Source organism: Microtus ochrogaster, unplaced genomic scaffold (assembly GCF_000317375.1).
Source record: "Microtus ochrogaster isolate Prairie Vole_2 unplaced genomic scaffold, MicOch1.0 UNK134, whole genome shotgun sequence".
NCBI lineage: Eukaryota > Metazoa > Chordata > Mammalia > Rodentia > Cricetidae > Microtus > Microtus ochrogaster.
Window position 1 is genome coordinate 94989 of NW_004949232.1, and position 23454 is coordinate 118442.

A 23454-nucleotide genomic window follows, 5' to 3' on the forward strand; every position below is an offset into this window, starting at 1 on the left:
ATGGCTTGGTACATTTTATCAGTGAGGCATTCTCATCTTGCTTCCTCTACATCTGGATTATGATTACAGGTAGAGTCTTTCCTCTTCCCAGAATTTTCCTGTTCTCGCTGCCCTGCCTCTACTTCCTGCCTGGTCCCCCTGCCTATACTTCCTGCATGGCTACTGGTCAATAAGCATTTTATTAAAACAATACAAGTGACAGGGTACAAGACCATTGTCCCATAGCAGGTCAGGATTGGAGAAATGGCTCAGTGGTTAAGAGCACTGGTTGCTCTTCCATAGGACCCTGGTTTGATTCTCAGAAACTACATGGCAGCTTTCAACTATCTGTAACTCTAGTACTCGGGAATGTGATTCCTTCTGGATCCTACAGATATTGCATAGACATAATGTACAGACAAACAGATGGACAAAACACTCATACATATAAAAATTTGTAATTAAAAAATCTCCAGGGTTGCAAGGCATGGTAGCAAATGCCTTTAATCACTACACTCTGGAGGTACAGGCATATTGATCTTGGGGAGATCAAGGACAGGCTGTCCTATAGAACAAATACCAAGACACCCAGTGTTACATAAAGACACCCTGTCTCAAAAATAGTAATCGCCAAAGGCATACAGAAATTACTTTTGACTACTGAAGAAAAATGGGGATGTATTTACTCTATCTTAGAGTTTCTGATGCTGTAAAGAGACACCATGACCACCACAACTCTTACAATGAAAAACATTTAACTGGGTAGCTTACAGTTTTGGAGATTTAGTCAATTATCTCCATGGCAAGACATGGCATCATGCAGGCACACATGGTATTGGGGAATGAACTGAGAGTAGGGGAGTTACTTGTAGGCAATAGGAAGTAGTCTGAGTGTCACACAGAGCTAAGTCTGAGCAAAACAGACCTCAAATCCTACCCCCACACTGATACACTTCCTCCAACAAAGCCAAAATTTCTAATAGTGCCACTTCCTTTGGGGGCTATTTTCTTTCAAACCACCGCATACTCCAAACATTAAGATAATATGCCTGCCCTTCACTGCCAGTAGACTTTCATTGAGGGAAAGGACACCTGAGACCAACCCTCCCTAATCCATGATGAAATGGTAATTGTGCAATCTAACACAGTTGCTTGTTCCAAGGACTTTTTGAGCAACACTTTCAACTCCGAATTATCCACTACAAACTACAAAAAGATACTCTTTCACTAAGGTTGAGAGTATTACAACTTGATATGTATACTCATGAATAATTGGTTTGCCAACATAACAAACATGAACATGAAAACATCAATAGGTTCTGATCTTGGGCCTGTATTACCACACCATAGTTTTTGGCCATGTTTACAGTATCAGACAAGAATTTCCTTCTATGGAGCTTGTGTCAAACATATCAAAAGACAGTATCATTATGTCATTAGCATTTGTACCAGTATTGCACCATTACACACATCTTAACTAGTAGGTTAGTATTGTTGATGAATGGTCCAGGAGTAAGACCACTGACACCTTTTGTCTGCCAGTAGCCCACACAGGACCTTTCAGTACTACAATAGCTAGCCAGCAGGGGAAGTTCCCTGGTAAGTTCAAGACTCTTCTTTCTCTATCATGCAAACAAGAGTTTAGTGTCTTTAGCAACACCATGTACTTATAATGGCCAAGCAAGAGCACTGTTAATGACTTGTTTTGTTTGGAATTCCTTTGAGGCCTTACCTGCCCAGTAATCATTCAGCAGATAACCAATCCATTTAATGGTCCCAGTATCTGGGAGCAGCCTTATTGATCCCTGTGGAATACCTCTGTTCAAGGTTTTTTGAAACTATATTTCTTCTTAACTTGTAAGATATGGGATTTCATAAGGCTTCTTCATATATCCTTTTGGATGACCCTCCTACTCTTCCTCCTTTTTTCTTGCCCCATCCTCAGTTAAATATTTAATACATCCTCTAATATATTTTGCTCGAGTTTCAAATTGATAGGCTCCCATGTAGCTTCTTCATGGTCATCTCATTTGGTTGACCTTTGAGAAGCCCCCTCTCTTCACCACTCCACTACATAGTTGAGCCATTCTGCTCCCCCAGGATTGTCTCTAATTCTGATCACCTATATTTTACTAGCCACCCTCTCCTTTTATCTCAACTGCTGGCCCACCTTGAGCTTCTTGGCTTTTACCTATAGCCTAACGAGAATACCCAAAACAAAAAGTTCAAAGCTGGGAAACAAATTGTTTACTCATATGTCAGCCGATGAACATCTAGGGTGATTTTTGTTTCCAAGTACTGGTCAATAAAGCAGCAATGAACATGATGGGCAAGTGCTCATTGGTAAGATGGCAAGTTCTAGGAGTTTATGCCCAGGAGTGGTTACTGTGTATCAGCTTCCTCTGAAGTAATGGAGCAAGATGCTCTGAATGAGTAGTTCTCAACCTTCCTGATGCTGAAACCCTTTAATACACTTCATCATGTTGTGTAGAACCCAATCATAAAATTGTTTTGTTTCTTCATATCTGTAATTTTGCTACTTTAAGGTATCTGATATATAGGGTATCTGATATGCAATCCCGAAGGATCATGACACTAGATTGAGTGCCAATATAAAATGAACGTGAAATACTTCATTCTGCAGAAAATATCCCGAAACATAGGAATAGAAAACATAATAGCTTCAGGAAGTCACAGAAACTGTGCCCTCCCCACTCAAGCATATATAATCTCTAAGAACTGCTGACACTGACAGATAGCTGAACTGCACAGAAGGTGTTCAGACCATCCAACAGGCAGACAATAGTCAAGTTGCCTGGACCAGACCAGACAAGCCACCTGGAGGATGTATTTCATGGTTTGAAAGACACTTCCAATCTCCCCTAAAATCCTGCCAGCTGTGCAGTGATCCCAAGGTTTCCAGCTTCATTAGCCATCACTCCCACAGTATGATGCATCTTTCATTGAGTTGTTTGAGCATCTATAAGTAACCCCTCACCTCACAATTGTAGGCCACCCCAAATAAGACTCACTGGTTCACTGGATTTAAGGTTGACTCAGTGGTTAAGACCACCGTCTGCTCTTTCAGAAGACTCAATTTGAATTCCCAGCACCCTCACATGGGCACTCAATATGTAACCTCAATTCCAAGGCATTCAGTGCCCACTTCTGTGTCTGCTAGCACTAGGAACACATATGGTGCACAGACAAAATATCCTATTAAAAAAAAACCAACATTTGTCATTAGTTCACCAAGTTAGATTTTGTTGCATAGAAGCTTGGTAACAATGAAGACCATAAGAGGAACACATGGATAGCCCAAGGAAGCGGAATTAGATGAGATTTCCTGAGCAAACTGGGGATGGAGGGTCAGTATAGGGGAGGAGATTGAGATGAGAACATGAGAGTATGGGATCGTCAAGTGGGGAGAGCAACTGAGTGGGAAAGCAATGAAAGAGAGATCTTGATAGAGCCACTATGAGATCCTGATAGAAAAACTGGTGCTAGGGAAATTCCCCAAAATTCCTAACAATAGCCCCAGCTAAGACTCCTAGCAATAGTGGAAAGGGAGCCTAAACTGGCCTTCCCCTGTATTCAGATTGGGGAATACCCCAACCATCATCATAGAGCATTCATCCAGCAACTGATGGAACCACAAGCAGAGATCCATAATCAAGCACCAGGCCAAGCTCCAGAAATCCAGTCAAATAGAGGGACGAGGGAATATATGAGAAAGGGAGGTCAAGAAATCTATGGAGACAGCTGAACCAAGCTTGTGGAAACTCAGGAACTCTAAACTGACAGTTGTGGTGCCTCCATGGGACTGAATTAGGCTCTCCATACATGGGGGACAGTGGTGAAGCATAGGTTGTCTGTGAGGAACCTGGCAGACCAGAATCTATGCCTGGTGTATGAGCTATCCTATTGTAACCCATTCCCTATGATGGGGTGCCATGCTCAGTCTTGATGCACTGGGTGGGTGGGAGGCTTGTCTTGGTCTTGCTTCAATTTGTGCCAGACTTTGTTGACTTCCCATGGGAGGCCTGACCCACTGGGAGGAATGGAAGGAGGTTGGGCTGCAGGGGAGACGAGGGGAGTCATAGGAGGGGTGAGGAGAACTGTGAGTGAAATAAATTTTAGGGGCTGGAGAGATGGCCCAGAAGCTAAGAGCCCTGACTATTCTTCCAGAGGTCCTGAGTTCAATTCCCAGCAACCACATGGTGGCTCACAACCATCTGTAATGAGATCTGGTGCCCTCTTCTGGCATGGAGGTGTACAGGCAGGAGGAACACTGTATACATAATAAATAAATCTTAAATAAACTAAAGAAGTTGAATTTCATTAAAAAAAGAAATAAATTTTAAAAAGACAACCCTATGACAAGATTGACAAAATTCTATGAAAACTTCAAAGAACTAACAACAAAGCTACTTAAAATGCTTCTTGAAACAAAAAAATTAAGATTTCCCAGTGCTTAGAATTCCCTGATGTTAAACCAGGTAATGATACAACCAAAGAGAAATTACAGACCGATATGGACATTTTAAAAAATTATCATTATGATGACAGAAGTTGCAAAATAATCCCACACTAGTTCAGACTTAGGTATAATAAAGGGTTATTTATTTAGGGGAGACTCACAGATCACTGTCCTAGATCACAGTCCACTCCCCAAAAAGGCACCAGGAAGCAGCAAGAGAGCAAGCATGAGCTTTACAGTTGCAGTTATAGTAAAAGAGGCCACGCCCAAGTTGGCTGGTATATTAAAGGCTATTTGCCAAAGCAGTTCCCGCAGCATAAACACATATACAGTGTGTATCTCCGTGTCGTGTGTGCCAAAAAATACTCTCATTTCCTACTTCTCAATTACTCTGGTCCAAAATTCCACTAAATCTCCCTATGGTGTTCACGTTGACTCATTTTACTTTGGGACCTGCTGAGATTGACCAGAGCCATCTGTTAAGACTGTGGGTTTGGAGCTATGTGCTGAGCTACTGGGCTCAGTAGAGAACTACAGCTCAAGGCAATGGTTATTTCCCTACCATCCATCCATATCTGACATTTGAGAGGTAAAGAGTGGGCCCTGTGAGCCTTTCCCTTTGCTAGACTGTTTGTGGTCTAGGGTGAGGACAATGCAGGTAAGTACAGTTGCTGTTGGTTACTGATTACAACAGGTGTAGGGAGTCTAGAGAATGGCATGTCTTAGCCCTTCCTCCTCTTTTCCTTCTTATCCCTTTTCCGGGCATCTTCCACTCCCAGAGCCATGAATGGTGTAACTAAAGTATTTAAAACTGGGACCACATACCTTATTTATTTCTTGCATCTAGGACAGCCAAGAATCTAGGCATTCACCACTGCATTTAAAGAAAAATATATGTTTTATCCAAAAAGACCTTAAGCATGAGTCACAGAAACGAAAGGACCACCATCTAGTTCTGAAAACAGTTCAGAACTCATCCCTGGCCTGTTAGCAGTGGACTAGCCAAACTTCTTTAAAATCCACGTTCCTGAAATGTCTTCCCCCAAAGCACGATTGTAGTATTTGTATTTTACTTGTCATGTCTGTTTGGTTGGGACTCTGGCTTCTGAATTTATCCAGTTATCATTTGGTGTAAGTATATAGCCAAGGAGGCTGGCAGTCAGGTAGAGGTCAGGCTGCCTGTCTTTTAACTAAAGTGCTCAGACTCACTGTGGGGTCAGATACGGGACGGGTGCAGCGTCCTCCTAGATCCAGTTCTGCTCTAGGCTGGCAGCAAACATGAGGGGAGCTGTGCAGAGCGGTCCAGCGCAGCCTGACAGCTGGAGCTGTGTGGAAGGCGGCCTCAGACAGAGAGGGAGGGCGGTTCGTTGGGGCGGAGTTACAAACCCGGAAACAGAGCTTGGAACGATGTGGCACATTGGCTGGACGTAAGGGAAGACGGAGAAGGGGGAGGAGTTAGAGTGGTGACGTAAGCGGAAGCTGGGAAACCCTGTTGGTGCGGTGTTTGAAATCGACTTAGGAGCCAAAGCCACAAGTGCTAAGTGCCGTTTTTTCTGTCGTTGCTCCCGGACCGGAATGGTATAGAACCGCGTGGTGTAGACCTAGGTGTCGCGGGGACGCGAAAACTCCCCGGAGCCGCAGTCGCCGCGGGGCGGCCTGGGAAAGTCAGCAGCGCAGTGGGGGAACCGCAGCCCAGCGGTCCTGGAATCTCCCAGGTCAGAGGAGCTGCGGGGCTGGGACCCAGGAGGGAAGGGCCCAGAGGTGCGAGCAGTTTCTCTGCTGTTCATAAGGAAGCTGTTTCTGAAATTCTGCTTTGAATGCGTTTGCCTTCGTATATTTTAGATCATATGAAATAAGCCTGGTTTTTTTCTATTGATCTTTTTATTGCCAAAATATTCTTATAAAAATAATATAGTAGAATATTTGAATTTATCTGTCAATATTTGCAAACATGGTTCTCGTTGCTATGATGGAAAGGAAAAGCTCTTCAAATTTACACTCATCCAGGTTAACTTTCGTATTATATCTGGGGAGTTGGGGATTTATTATTTATTATCCCAGGGCAGAGTTTAAGTATTAGTCATGAAGATGGCTGCAGATTTAATCGAACAAAAATATATTTTTTGCGTTTTTTTGTTTTTTTGACACAGGGTTTCTTTGTAGCTTTGGAGACTGTCCTGGAACTTGCTCTGTAGACCATGCTGGCCTCGAACTCACAGAGATCCTCTTGAGTGCTGGGATTAAAGGTGTGCTGCACCAACCACCGCCTGACTCATTTATTTATTTATTTATTTATTTATTTATTTATTTATTTGTGTATGGCTGTAGACATTAACATTTAAAAGTAAAATTTTCACACTTTATTATTTTTCCATCTGAGACATATGCTCTCTGTGGTGTAACTATACCACTCTGAGAAGAGTCTTCACCATATCTTGTGGCACAGGCCTCGAATTCCAGTGCTCTAGTGGCAGAGGCAGGTGAATCTCCTTGTGTTGGAGACCAGCATAGTGATTTTCAGGACACCCACAACTACATGGTGAGGGACTGTGTCTCATCAAAGAAAACAAAAAAACAACAGGAAAAGAGGAGGAGGAAAAAGAAAAAGAAGGAAAAGGATGGAAGAGAAAGGAAACGTGTCCTCTTGTGGTCATTTCTTAATGTTGCACCTTGGAGTCTAGAAAGTACAGTATGTTGTTTGAGATGTCTGCTCACGGTCTTTTCAGTGAAAAGGCATTATGATCTAGGTGGTGTTGGCATGTGCCTTTAATCCGAGCACACGGAGGCAGAGACAGATGAGTCTCTGAGTTTGAAGACAGCTTGACTTTCAGGACATATAGGGTTAATGATTGACCAGCCTGACTCCATCTTAAGGATAGAAGTCATTTGTTACAAGGTCAAAACAAGTTCATTTCAGTTTGTTTTCTTTTGTTTTTTTTGAGTCAGGGTTTCTCAGTATAGCGGTGGCTGTCCTGGAACTTGCTCCATGGACCAGACTAACCTCAAAGTCGGAGATCCACCTGCTTCTGCCTCCTGAGTGCTGGGGTTAAAGGCTTTGTAGTTTGTTTCTGTTTGCTGCTAAATTCAAGTTGACCATACTTTAAGCTGTTTCTGGAATTTGGCATGCTCTCCACCCTATGGAGTTTGACTTACGGCATCAATGTACCCTGATAACATGTTCTGTCAAATAAATGCAAAATGTTTAGCCAAGTTCCTACTTAGCAAAAGTTCCTCTGGAAATCCTCCAACATTTGGAAACCCTCTTATCCTACAGTTCTGGGTAATGTATAAGCCCCACTTTCTCCTGAGTTCAAAAGAAGAAAAGACATTTTAATATAGATCTAAAAAATATCTACAATAGTCTTGACTCCTTGGTCCAAGAAAAGCACTCTGGCCATGGACACATGACAGAACTATTAACTTTTGGTTCTTATGTTTGCTTTGTTGAGACCCTTTGTTTGTGCTGCTTGGCCCTGTAGACCAAGATGGATTGGAAAACACAGGGTTCCACCCACCTGTTTCTCCCAAATTCTAGGACTAAAAGTATGTACCAACAGGAAGATTCAAACTGTTTTTTTTTTCTTTGTGCTCAAAATTGACAGCCAGTGGTGTGACTGTGGACTTCTGCCAGGAGGAGGGGCAATGCCTGGACCCTGCCCTGACTTTGTACAGAGACTGGATATTGCAGAATTACAGCAGTCTGGTTTCTGTGGGTGAGAATAGTTTGCTTGCAATCTCCTTTGCTCCTTAGAGTTCCTAGCAATACTAATCTGCATGTGTGTGTGTGACTTGTGTGTTTATAGAATCTCACACTTCGCAGAGTAAATTAAAATCCTCAGAGGAACAAATAAAAATTTTCACAAAATGTTCTCTCTCCTTTTGAGTCTTTTTTTGGAGGTATAAGGCTGCCAGCATTTTTGGTCCATGATAACAGAACCTCCCTAGGGTATGATTCTCATCCCAATCATTCACTTACATTTTCACCTCTGATATTTGACTGAGCTGTGATTGGAAGTGGGATTCAAGTAACAATAACTAACAATGTTTTATAATATTTTCAGTATTCTGACACTGCACGACAATTGGAAAATCGTTTTATAATCCTCTATTTTGTTTTCTCTTCATGTACTGAGCACAGTACTGTGTTAGAAATCCAGCTGCTTTCTGAAGAATCTCTTTCTCATGTGCAGCGCTCACTGAGCACCAGGACCTGTTCACCTGTGAAGCAGAACAAAGAGGCCTGGAAGATGGAGAGGGAGGAGTCAGTGGCTAAGGATGCAGGTATTTGGAGGAATTGGGGAAGGAGTAGAAAAGGATCAAGTGGATGTTGAAGTGGGACAGGAAATCAGTTTTGCATGAGTGTTTTGCTACATATATGACTGAATATCATGTGCATTCTAGAATTGTATGTGTGGACTGATGGGAGCCACCCTCTGGGGCCTGAGCATGGAACCTGGATCTCTAAAGCAGACACAGACGTTCATACCCATTGAGCTATCTATCTAGCCCTATTACGTTTTACTTATGTGAGTATCACTAATAGAAAATGGTATAAGGCTCTTATAGACATTTTTATGTAGATGATCTAAAATCTTGACTTTACATAAGCATTTATTATTTCTTAGTAACTTTTTCTTTCATTGTTTTTAAAATACAGCCTACTCAGTCTGTATGTTTTCAGGGATGAAGATTTGGTATAGGATAACCATATGGTGCACTCTTCTCTATTTCTCCAGTTCTCAGAATTCCTTAGTGTTTGACTAGAGTTTAGGCCTAGTTAGCTTCCTTCCTTCCATGTTAGCATGTCTCTTGGTGTTGGCCTTGTTCTGTTCATGTTTAGGCAGCCCTGTTTGTAAGATTTTATGTATGTAGCTTCTCTGACATTTCTAGGAGTCACAATCTCACAGCAAATATCTTGTTCCTCTGGCTCTTAAAATGTTCCCTCTCCTCTTTCTCGGTGATCCCTGAGCCTGAGGTAAAGGAATTGTGTTGCTTATGTGTCAGTGGGGACTGAGCATCACAAGTCTGCATTTTGACTGGTTGCGGTTTTCTGTAATAATTTCCATGTGTTCAAAAAGAACTTTCCATGGTTAGAGTGAGGACAACATTTATCTATGTAAGTAAGTAAAATTTTTAGAATTCAGTTAGTGATTATGCTGATTTAATGAAATTGTTCTCCTCCACGATCCCTGACTTCACTATCCCTGAGGAAACTGTCCAGGTTTCCAGTACCAGGCATGATTTCCCTCCTGTTGAGAGGGTCTTCAGTCCAATTAGAAGCTGTGGTCACCACCAAGGTACATGTGCCACTCTTGCACCCTTCCGTTTATCATGCAGTGCAGATCATTGTTGTGGTTCATTGGGGTCATTGCTGGATAGGACTGTTGGCCAGGTCCCTCTTTGGAAGTTTGAATGTTGCCTTCTGGTACCATGAAAGCTGATCCACATGGAGTAGGCTTTAAAGTCATAACTTTCTCAAATCCTCTGGGATCTGTGTGCAAAGTGCATGGCTTCTTCAACAATAGGGACTCACCTTCTATGTCTAGGAGGAAAGCATGGACAGCAGCAGTAGCTGGTTAGGTAATCTCATGGATAGCTGTGACCAACAACTTTAAAGCAGGTTTTTACACTTGGAGTTGGTGGTTTTGTTAGAAAATTTGTAGTTCTGTTGCATTATCAGCACAGATGGGAACTTTTCATTTATTCTCTAACTATAACTGGATATACAGACTTATATGTTATAGGCATTTTTGGTAGATGGTAAAGTAAGATTCCTTATGACGTTTTCAGACATACTTACTCTTATTTTACCCCCCTTTTGTGTTTATTTCTGTTCTTTCTCCATAATTAAATCCCTTCTCATTTTTCCATTTTTCCCTCCAGACCACTTGCTTTCATGTATTCCCCTCTCATACTCCCCCACACCCCACAGTGGTCTATTTTGCTCTTCTGGTTACTGCAGTCACTCCAGTTTGTGGATTCACATCTGAAGATTTGGAGCTAGGAACTTTCTCTGAGAGAGAACAACCATTGTCTCTTTCTGTGTCGGGGTTACCAAACTCAGTATGATCTTTTCTAGGTCTATCCATTTACCTGCAAAGTTAATGAGTTAAATTTTCTTTAAAGCTGATATTTTATGGTGTATATGTTCTATATTTTCACGATTCATTCATTAGTTGAAGGACATTTCGCTTGCATGCCTTCTGTAGCTATTGTGAATAGAACATCAATTACCATGGGTGAGCACGAGCAGGATGTCAGGTCCTTTGAGCATGTGCCAAGGAGTGGTATAGCTGACCCATGTGCTAGATTGATTTAAATTGAGGTTTTGTATATTTAATTTTAAATTCTCTGTATTGACTTTCAGAGTGGCTAGAATTTTTGTTCATAGGTTTTTATCTTCTTTGGTTTTGATTTTAATCTTTTGCTTGTAAGCAGAAGTTTCCCTGTTTCTCACACTGTCAAATAATTACTCAGAGGCTTATATTAATTGTAAATGCTCAGCCAGTAGCTCAGGCTTACTACTAACCAGCTCTTACACTTTAACTCATTTCTAGGAAATCCATATAATTCCCTGAGGCTCATGGCCTTTACCTATATCCCATTTTGTGTATCTGACATTTTCTCCATCTGGCTGGCAACTCTCCTAACTTTGACCTTTTTTTTTCCTCAGCATCCCCTGATTTTTCCACCTAGCCTTATCTTATCTAGCTATTAGCCAATCAGCTTCTTTATTTAAAAAAATTATAGCAACAAATCTTCACAGTGTACACAAGGATTTTCCACAGCAATTGCTTGTTAAGTTATTAGGAGCATTGTTTCTCTACTATAAGAATTTGTGGTTTGCTATCTTGCACATGGATGATTATTTTCCATTTCTCGTCTACTTATCAATTCTTTCTGTGAAATGTATTACTTCCCATGTTCTTATGGATAATTCCTCTGATTCTCTTTGTATATTTTCTTCTAGTTTATTATTGGAGATTATTTTTGTGATTGCAAAAATATGGTTGATATAATTTTTCCCTCCAGGCTTTAACTATATTTCCATGTTCTTTCTTTGGAATCATTTACCGGACACCTGGTAGTGTTCTGTTTATTTGCTCTTTTCATGTGTTTTGACATTTTTCTTTTACCAGCTTTCAGTATTAACTTTTGCATTTTCTTATATGAAAGGGCAACAAGCCATCTATTCTTTGTTCCTGAAAGAAAAACTCAAAGACGAGAAACAGAAAGAAATGGCTGATTCTCCAGTTAATCTGTCCCAGGTAAGTTATCATGTCCACTATTTTTTCTGGAAATTTTATATTTTGAGACATTGAAAGCCTTTAATTTTCTGCTTCTGATTTTCTTAACTTTTTTATAAAAATTGTTCCAAACAAACACACAACAACAACAACAACAACAAAAAAAAACCCACACACTGAACTTAACCAGACCCAAAGGCTATACAACTTAAGGTATTTATACATTTAGAGTTGTCATCTTTGGGAACAGAAGCTCTAGAGCCTCACATGAGATTTTTTATATTTTCACAAAATTGAATATATTTTAATTATACAGTACCAAAAACCAAAGACATATGACAAAATTAGACCCAGAAAAGCACTTAGCTTTATATCATTTTTCATAACTGGTGTTCATTACCTCAACTCCTGATAGTTAGCCTTTCTTGTTATCTTTTCTCCATGCTCTGCTGTACCCATATGTATGTTGTTTCCCAAATACATGTATTATTGGCTTGATTTTTTTTGTTTTGTTTTGTTTTTCGAGACAGGGTTTCTCTGTGGTTTTGGAGCCTGTCCTGGAACTAGCTCTTGTAGACCAGGCTGGTCTCGAACTCACAGAGATCCGCCTGCCTCTGCCTCCCGAGTGCTGGGATTACAGGCGTGCGCCACCACCGCCCGGCTTTGATTTTTCTTATGAGGCAAAATATGGTTTCTTTTTTATGACTTCTATGACCTTACTTAGTATTATACATTCTAAATCCAAACATTATCCTGTAAATTTTTATGATGTTTTTCTCTTCAGCTGTATAGTATTACATTTTATATATATATATACAGTTTGCATTATATAGTGATCTGTCAGAAAACAATTAGATTGATTCCAATTCTTTGTTTTCATTAATAAGCAGCAATAAATGTGGGGTATAAATATCTCAGTAATGGGATGTGGAATTCCCTGGGTATATGCCCAGGAATGAAAGAGCTGTTCAAATGTTAGATCTATCTTTAATTTTTGTCAGTAATATCTAAATTATTATCCACGATGTCTGTATTAACTTGCACCACACATACACACACACACACACACACACACACACACACACACACACACACACACACACAGAGAGAGACAGCACAATGACAGTCTATTAGGATTCCTTTCTCTCCTCATTCTCTCTAACATTTATTGTCAGATTGGTTGATGACAGCCAACCAATAAATGGTTCTGGACAGAGTGAGGCAGTATTCCAAAGTAGTTTTAGTTTGCATTTCCATGATGGCATCTTAAGGATCCTGAACACTTTGCAAATTTATTGGCCATTTGTGTTTCTTTTTTCACAAAATGTTTTTTCAGCTCATTTGGCCATATATTGATTGGCAGTTTTATATCGCTGGAATTTAATTTCTGTAATTCTTGGTAAATTCTAGCAATGAACTTATATCCAAAGTGTCACTGGTACAGATTTTCTCCCATTCTTTGGGTGTCTGTGTGCTCTACTGAGTGTTTCCTTTGATTAACAGAATGATTTTATTTTTATGTAGTCTCATCTGTTGATACTTGGTTAGTTCCGGTTCTGTTTGTGTTTTTTACTATTCAGAAAGTTCTTGCCCATCCCATATCCTGAGGGTGTTTCCTGTGTTCTTTAGGTTTCTGTGCTTCTCATATTAAATATAAGTTTTGAATCACTGTAGCATGATCAACATGTAAAGCATTTAAAATCACATTTCCTCATCACAGATTATCCTTCTGAGACATGTACACTGTGATCTGTGGGATATAAACATTGCATCCATAACAAATGGTTAACCTTGTCCACACCTGAAGTGTGTGCCTTCTTTCATGTGTATTGCGTGGTGAGACTACTGTGCTATCCTATTGTCCGAGAGTTGGAACATTCCTTATAGAATGTGATTATTTAGAAGTCATCTTTATGAGTAATTGTCTTCAATCATTTATATTTCTTCACGTCTCCTTATATCAAGGAAGTACTCTGTTCAGTATCACATGATCAAACTGTACTTTTTTTCTTTCAGGGTCTGTTTACATTCTGGGATGTAGCTGTGGACTTCACCCAAGAAGAGTGGGAATGTCTGAACTCTGCTCAGAGGACTTTGTACATTGATGTGATGTTGGAGAATTACAGCAACCTAGTCTCTCTGGGTGAGAAATTTGACTTGTAGACTCTGGGTGAGAAATTTGACTTGTAGATTTCCTAATTTATCCTTTGTATGTAACAACTTTATAGGTTATGGACTCGCTGTTAAACCTGTCATGGAAATGATAGGGGACTATGGAAACTTTGGTAGTAGACGAAAACTTTTTTATGATACTTCATTTTTTTTCCCTTCCATTTTCCATTTTAGAGGTTTCTGTTTTCCACTTAGAGGTATCATACACCCCACATTTTTTTTTCCACGATACATTCAGAAACTTAGTAGAATATAATATTTGTACCCATATCTTCTTTTTCATTTATTTCCTTTGATTGAAATAGATTTTCTCATCCAGTATATCCAGATTATATTTTCCCTTCCCTCTAAGTCTCCCAGTTCTCTATCCCTTCCTCTCAATATCCACTCCATTTCTTTCTCTCTTTAGAAAAGAGCAGTTTTTAAAGAGATAACAACCAAGCATGGTAAAATAAAATATAAGATGAAGCAAAGCCATTATTTGAAGTTCGACAACGTAGCCCAGCAGAAGGAAGAGTCCTTAGAACAGGCAGAAAACTCAGAGACCCATTCTTTCACACTCCAGAGTCCCATGATAAGACTACGCTTAAGCTATAATACATATACAGAGGACCCGGAGCAGATTCATTTAGGCCTTGTGCCTGCTGCTACTGTCTCTGTGAGTTCACTTCACTTAGCTAGTTAGTTCAGAGGGCCTTGTTCTTCTGTTGTCCTTTATCCCTTTGGGCTCTTAGATTCCTTTAACCTCCTCTTGTGCCTGGTTCTCTGAGCTCTGAGGAGAAGGGATTTGATGGAGACATCCCATGTCGACTCTGTGTATCTCTGCTATTTTTGATAACTTTTTTTTCTTTTCTTTTCATTCTTTTTTGTTGTTGTTTGTTTTGTTTTTGTTTTTCCGAGACAGGGACTTTTTTTTTCTTTTTACAGCAGTAGTTTTTGGTTTTACCCTTGTTCTTTGGTCTGTCTAGTCTTTGGTCCTTGGTTACCCAAGCAATGTTGTCTATGGGTTCCATCAGATTGGGCCATAAATAAGATCAGACGTTAGTTAGATACTCCTTCAATTTCTGTTCCACCACTGCCCTAGCATATTTTCTAGGCTGGACAGATTGTAGATCACAGGATTTTGGACTATTTCCATCCATAACTTAAGCTTGATGTCCATCATTGCATTTGACATCATTTTAATTTTGAAAAAAACTCAAAGTATGCAAACTGAAAAGTCTCCCTTAATATATTTATAATATGTACAGGAAATAGCAATTGAAAATTCGTTCCTATATTCCTCTACTTTGTGCTCTCTTCATGTACTGAACCCAGTACTTGGTTACATGCCTTTATTCTTTCTAAAAACTCTGCCTTGAGTCATGAGCTACCTCACAGAACATGTGGACTATATGCAAGGTAGGCCTGGTCACCTATTCAGAGCAAATGAGATAGCCCTGGAATGTGGGGAGCAGAGAGTAGCCACAACCAGGGTGGGCTAGTGAATGAGTGGAACAACAGTGATGGCTTCCAGTGAAAGAGAAATCAAGACCTGAAAACAGTTTTGCTACACTTAATTCCACTTAAAAGGATTCCTGATCATTTGACTTAGTGTAGTGTCCTAGTTCCAGGATGCATGCTGCCTGTTGTAACTGTTAAAAGATGTTGTGTTTTATTGCACCTGAATTTTGCTGACTCAATACTAGCACAAAATGCAATTTTATTTCATTATGCTGACATTGGATTAAAATAATTTTCCTAACTTTATGTCTGAAATGAATCCATGGAGTAGGATTATTCTGTAATTCCCTTCCTTGCTGTCTTTATATTGTATCCTTTATTTTCTTTCCACTGAAGAATACACAAACACTCTTCTGGGAAATAATCTCAAGAGTTGGTGTTCAGAGAGACTTGAGAATAACCTTAACAGTAGCCTGAGAGGCCAGCTCCCAAGGCTACCTCCAGGGTTTGAGTCAGAAGGCCACAGTGGGGTGGAAGGGACTGAGGATATTTGTAATCAGAGGGGTAACAGAAACCCACACAGATGATGTTTGAGTCATGTTCTTTACTCTTCTGTTCCCAGTTTGAAATCTCTGTAGTTTTTATACACATACAATGGTGTTCTTTTCCAAGGCTGTTTTCTTAGGGTCACAAAGCATTCTTTGCAGACAGATATGTTATACAAAACAATAACTTGTCACTGATTTTAATGATTGGCTGTGGCCCTGGCTGTAAAAAATTCCATCTGTCTCTTAAAGGGCAGAAAACTACACCAAATAGAAATTTTAAGAGGAAATAAGGAATTCGTGCACTCAAAGTGTGACTAAATTTGTAAGCTAAAAGTTTGTGATCAGTAAAACATGCAAAAGTATAATGCTGTTATCTCCTGGCACAGAGAATGCAGCTGTGCTTCAGAAACTGTCAGTGAGTAACCATGGCAGCTTGCATAAGGCAAGGGGGAAATGTACAGTGATGATTCATATCAGCATATCCACCAAATGTTAACTGGCAATAGAAATCCTTTCAATTCTAAAACATACTTCTACTCTGTGTGCTTAGAGCAAAGAAGGGACCTATTACTATTTCATACAAAATCTGGGGTTGACACCTCCCAGCCTCTCCAGCCACCTGCATGTATTTCACACACTAATCAGTAACCGTGCTAGAAGGCTATCTGTCTCTGAAGATGGTTAATCAATTTACAACATCTTCTTGTAAATCATCCAGATCTCAGAAGTAAAACATAATCAGTTAGTCTTCTAAGTTAAAATCTTGTATCGATAAACTGAGGTGAAAGTGTATTCAAGGTGTTAATAGCCTTTAGGGTCAAAGCAGTGGAGTGCTACATTTTCTGTCACAGGAGGCAGAATGAGCTCAGTACACTTCTTGTTCTTTTTAATATACGAAAGGCTTTGAGTTAACAAATCCAGGCATATGACAGTTCTGTCCTTGAGTTTTATCTGTGAAAGTACCATTTGTCATCTTTCTTACAGGACACCTTGTCTGGCCAAATTGTTCTGTCATTAAGATAATTATAAAGAACAGGCTTTTCAGTTTTTTATCACAGTGTAGAACAAAAACTTGGCTATGACTTATTTTATCCACCAGAGATACATGATATGAGGAGAAATCATCCTTCTATCAGTACATAGAAATATTGGGCCCAACATATGAGGAATACACTACTAAGCTTGTAGGACAAGTCCCCAAGCTGGAATTAGAGGGGGACCATGTTGCCACACAGAGAATTGCAGGTAGAGGCAAACAGCTGTTCAAAAGGCAGTATTCCTCACAGGCCCTACCTTGTGAGTTTTATCCTCCAGCAAGTGTGTGTGTGTGTGTGTGTGTGTGTGTGTGTGTGTGTGTGTGTATGGCAGGTTGGCCTCCTAAATATCAGTTGTGATATACTCTGTATTCTTGTGGACTCCATCCTAACCCTATGAGGAAATTTAAGAAACACAGCAGTGTGTGGAGTTCAGACAGTGGAAGACAGAAATTAGCAATAGATGCCCATTACAGCCCTGCCTTAAACAATCTAGTTCCTATAGTGTCTGGCAGAATAATTGCTTTGCATCTATAAATTTGGAGAATGTAAAGCTTTTTTTTTTTTTAAGAAAAAAGAAAAAACCTTTGATGCTTTTGAGTAAGCCTTTAATCTTAAAATGAATTCTCACAGTACTCGTCATTGCTGTTCACCAGGAAGTATAAATACTGTGAATCTGGGATTAGATTAAATTCTTTTTCATCAGTCTCTGAGTAAATAAATATTTAAAAAGAGACATGTATTCTAATTATAATCAGTCACTGAGCTCCATTTTAGTGATGTTTCATCTTCTATGAAGGTCACCCTGTGAGAATCCATCGAGTTATAGTGGAAGAATAAAGTTGACTACTGGGAGCTCTATTCTAAATAGTTGCTGGTTGACTTATGAGAGAACTTAGAGAGTCTGTCATTTATCACATATTTATTATTGAAACAAGCCAATTAACCTGAATTTTACTCATTTTCAGAGAACTATTGCAAATGTGATCCTGTCCATCAGCATGTGAATAATGAAAAGGAGTCTCTTCAGTCTAATGAGCTTGGCAACATGCTTCATGACCCCTGCACATGTGCACTTTATAAAACGCACGGAACTAGAGAAAACTCTAATAGCTACAGATGCAGTGATCGCAAGGATGACTCTGTTGACTCTTCAAACCCTGATAGACATGAAAGTCTGCACACTGGAAAAGAACCTTTTAAATCTAAAGAGTGCAAAAAATCTTTAAATTTGGGTTCTATCATTACTCAAGATCACATACTCTACACTGCAAAGAAAGTACACAGAGAGAATATGATGACTCTTTCTCTTCTGCATACAGTGTTTTGCAGCAAACAATCTACGTTGGAGGGACACCACACCAATGTTTGAAATGCGGGAAATGTGTCAGTACCACCTCAAGCCTCATACATCCGAGAATTTATACTGGAAAGAAACCCTACAAGTGCAACATTTGTGACAAATCCTATAAGCAGAGTGCAAGTCTTAAAACACATCAAAGACTTCATACTGGGGAGAAACCTTACAAATGCAAAGATTGTGGAAAGTCATTTCGCCTGTTGGTAGTACTTAAAAACCATCAGAATATGCATACTGGAGAGAAGCCTTACACATGTAAGGAATGTGACAAATCCTTTCCTGTAAAGTCAACTCTTAAAAAGCATCAGAGAATTCATACTGGAAAGAAACCCTACAAATGCAACATTTGTGACAAATCTTTTACCCAGTGCTCAAGTCTGAAAACACATCAAAGACTCCATACTGGAGAGAAACCTTACAAATGCAGAGAATGTGGAAAGTCATTTCCTCAGTTATCAGCACTTAAAAGCCATCAAAAAATGCATTCAAACAAAAGGCATGCTGGAGAGTAGCTTTACCAATGCAATGAGTGTAACAGGTCCTGTAACCACTATTCATTATTAGGAAGGCAGTAGAAAATTCATTTTCTAGAGAAATTATACAAAGGCAAAGAATGTTGTTAAGTCCTTTCTCAGCTATCACATCTTAAAATGCATTACAGAATGCACATAGGTGAGAAACCATAGAACGGTGAAATATGTGACAAATGCTTTACTATGACCACTACTCTAGAACACATCAGAAAATTCATACTGGAGAGAAATCTTACTGATGTAAAGAATGTGACAAATCTTTTTCTACGTGTTCAAGTCTTCAAACACATTAGAAAATTCATACTGGAGAGAAACTTTACAAATGGCAGAGACTGACAAATCCTTAATCCAGCATTCAAATCTTACAATATATTATAGAGTTCATAATGGAGATAGACTTGCATATGTAGAGAATGTGAATTTTTTACTAAATGCTCAACTCTTCAAGCACATCAGAAAAATACTGGAGAGAAAAATGTCATTGTGAATATTGTGATGTAGCATTTACCTGGTACTCTCTGCTTATAAATCACAACAGTATACACAATAGAAACATAAAGATATAAAATTTTTGAAAACTTTGAATGAGGTTTATAAGAAAAATATCAAAGAATTTATACTATAATAAAATTCTGCAAATAAAACTGAAAAGCTTTTTTTAAAAAAAATGCAGGAATTTTGACTGCATGCATGTATGCATTCTGCCTGTAGAGGCCAATGGTATCAAATCCCCAAATCTGGAGCTATAGGCAGTTGTAAGCTGCTGCCTGCATGTGTGCAGGAAATAGAACCCTGATTCTCTGAAAGAGGAGCCAGAGCTCTCAGCCACTAAGCCATTTCTCAAGCCCCTGAGAAAAGCTATAATAAAACATCTTGTTCAGCCTCTACAAATTCATAGTGATTCCTGTCATGTTGTGCTCACCTTTAATCCCAATACTTCAGACACAGAGGCAGGGGTATTTGTGTGAGTTCAAGGCTAGCCTGGTCTTCATAATAGATCAGAACAGGCAGAACTGTATAAACTCTGTATCCAAAAATAATAATGACAAAATGCATCAAAAAATTGTGAAAAAAAACTTTATTTTTTCCTCTAATTTTGCTGTATATTACTAAATTTATACTTCTGACAAACCTTATAATGGTACACCATATATAACCCCCATATCTTGCTGTTCATTGGAAATTTCACTCCCAAATACATTCAGTTTGACAAATTTTTTGCCTAGTGCTGGAACAGTAAACATGAAATTCATAATGAAAGGAAACACAAAAAATGCTCCAATAAATTCTCATCGTTTATCTATCCGCAAACATCTTCATCTTAGGTTTATACTAATGCAAATAGGGAGAGGTTGAGAAACTGTAAAGAATTGGACTGTGAATGTGACAACACCTACAGTTTATAAATCTCCAGGTCAGGGCTGGAGAGATGGTCTGTAGGTCCCTGATTTGATTCACAGCACCTAACAGGTAGCTCACAACTGTATGTACCTCTAGGATGAGGGTATCTGATGCCTACTGGATTCTGTAGGCACCATTTTCACATACTGCACAGATATACATGCAGGCAAAACATTTATACATAAAAATCCCCAAGGTTGCAAGGCTTAGTAGACTATGGCTTTAATCTCTGGATGTTGGAAGTAGAGACAGGTTGATCTCTGGGAAATAAAAGCCATCTTAGTCTACAAGCAAATACCAAGACACCCTGTTTCAAAAAAAAAGAAAGCTCTGAAGGCATTCAGAAATTACTTTTGAAGTGCTGAAGGAAAATGGGGAAGTATTTATTCTGTCTTAGAGTTTTTATTGTGCTAAGAGACACCATGACCACCACAACTCTTACAAAGGAAAATATTTAATTGGGACTGGCGTACAATTTCAGAGATTTAGTCCATTATCATCATAATGGGACATGGCAGCATGCAGGAAGACATGGTGCTGGAGAATGAGCTGAGAGTGGAGAAATTACACCTAGACTTGTAAGCAATAGGAAGGAGTCTAAGTCTCATGCTGAGCTAAGCTTGAGCAAAACAGATCTCAAAGCCTGCCCCCACAATGGCACAGTCCTTCCAGCAAGGCCACACCTACTTCAACAAGACCAAACCTAATATTGCCACTCCATTTGGGGGTCATTTTCTTTCAAACCACCACATATTCTAAACTCCAAAATAATATACCTGCCCTTAACCTTAGTAGACCTTCACTGAGGAAAAGGAGACTCCTGTGACCTTCCTTCAACCATAATGAAATGGTAATTGTCCCAAACTTGCATAGTTGCTGTAGTGAGGAGGCTAGCAGGCATGCTCTTCATACCACCCAGCTCCCTCACAGCTAGCTTTACACCCGAAATAACAACACATAAACTGTATTCATTTAAATACTGCCTGCCCCATTATATATAGCATCTTCTTGGCTAACTCTCTTATCTTGCTTAACCCATTTCTAATAATCTGTGTAGCACCATGAGGTGGTGTCTTACCAGGAAAGATTCAGCATGTCTGACCTGGTGGCTGGCTCCATTACATCTGCTTGACTCAGCTTTCTTTCTCCCAGAATTCTGTTCTGTCTACTCCACCCACCTATGTTCTGACCTATCAGGCCAAGCAGTTTCTTTATTAACCAATGAAAGTATGACCCCCCTCCATCAATTGCTTGTTCTCAGTACTTTTTGAACAGATATTTCAACTGTGTATTACCTACTACTATTGGTGAATGAATTTATCAATGTTGAGAATAGTACAAACTGATAGTTGTAATCATATATATTTTTGATGGAAGATTAATGACATGATCATTAACAAAACATCAATAGACTCTGCCCTTGGACCTGTAATTCCCAAGCCATGATTTTGTTTGTTTGTTTGTTTTTACCATATTTACAGTACCAGACATGAATTCCCTTCTGGTGGAACTGGGGTTAATTCTATCAAGAAACAGGTTGGTTATTCCTATAAGCAGTCATGCCAGAATTGCATGAGTGTACACATCTTGCCTTGTTGGTTTGCATTATTAAGACCTGTTACAGGGAGTGGGGTTCCTTGTTCCAGCTGCCCAGCTAGCTTATACCCGAAATAATCACACAGAAACTGTATTAATTAAAACACTGCTTGCCCATTAGCTCTAGCCTATTGGCTAACTCTCACATATTGATTTAACCCATTTCTATTAATCTGTGTTTACCATGAGGTAGTGGCTTGCCGGGAAAGATTTAGCATGTCTGACCTGGTGTCTCCATGGAGCCTCTCTCTCTTTCTCTCTCTCTCTTCCCTTCCTACCAGAATTCAGTTCTGTCTTCACCTACGTAAGTTCTGCCCTATCAGGCCAAGCAGTTTCTTTATTAATTAACCAATGAAAGCAACACATAAACAGAAGGACCTCCTACACCAAAGGCCATTGACATCCTTTCTGTCAGGCACATGTACAGAACTTTGTAGTATATAAAAGCTAGCTGGCAGGAAAAGTTCTCTGGTAAGTTCAAGATTACTCTCTATCTTGTAAACAAAGTGTTTTGTGTCTTCTACAATGCCATGTACTTATGGTGGCCAAGGAAGAGCAGTGGAAATGAAGACTTGATTTGGTGGTGTGCCTCTGTTGTTTCCATATCCAGAAATTTTTTAGGCAGATAACCAATACCTGGTAGACTGCATTTCATTTAATAACTCTGGTATCTGTTAGCAGTGTTATTTACCTGCTGTGGAATACCACTGTTCACAGTTTTAAAAATTACATTTCCTTTTAACTTGTAAGACTCTTGCATACACTTTTATACCCAAATACAACAGGGGGAATAAGACAAAAAACTGCTTTAACATGATTCAAAGGACAAATAGAACAGTTATTTGCTTCAATACTTTGAGACATCAAGCCAATAGCATTCTGCTGTTTGTGTAGTAAACCCAATCTAGACCAAGTATCCTGAAGGCGTCCACTCCCAAGGTCAAACCTCTTAATACAAAAGGAGCAGAAGTATGCTTGAATATCCTGACCATTGGTCAGGATGGAGTGAATCTAACTGTAATGGGCCATCTTAATGTCAAAAAGATCAGGTGACCACACCCTAGGTAATGAGGTATAGCCACACTTGTTGTCAACAACTTTGAACAAGCGAAAACTTTCTGACCTTCAGACAAGATGTAAATAGGATCACATTTTTGGGCCTCCACAGAGTACATAACATTTTTGTCTTTCTGGGTCTGGGTTATCTCACACAGGATGATTTTTTTTTCTACTTCCATCCATTTGCCTGCAAGTTTCATGATATCATTTTTTTTTACCACTGAGTAATACTCCATTGTAAATATATAACACATTTTCTTTATCCATTTTTCAGTTGAGGGGCATCTAGGTGGTTTTCAGGTTTGGGCTATTACAAATAATGCTGCTATGAACATAGTTGCATAAGTTACCTTGTGGTATGATTGAGCATCTTTTTGTATATTTCCAATTGTTGTATCTCTGGGTTTTGAGGTAAACTGATTCTCATTTTTCTGAAAAATCACCATACTGATTTCCAAAGTAACTGTATAAGTTTGCACTCCCATGCCGGGCGGTGGTGGCGCACACCACTTGGGAGGCAGAGGCAGGCGGATCTCTGTGAGTTCAAGACCAGCCTGGTCTACAAGAGCTAGTTCCAGGACAGGCTCCAAAACCACAGAGAA

At 39.5% G+C, this 23454-nt stretch overlaps 1 pseudogene; it reads left to right on the forward strand.

The window, feature by feature from the left end:
• The first annotated feature begins 5941 nt into the window (after window positions 1-5941).
• Window positions 5942-19837, forward strand: LOC101979276 (annotated as a pseudogene).
• Window positions 19838-23454: the final 3617 nt, after the last annotated feature.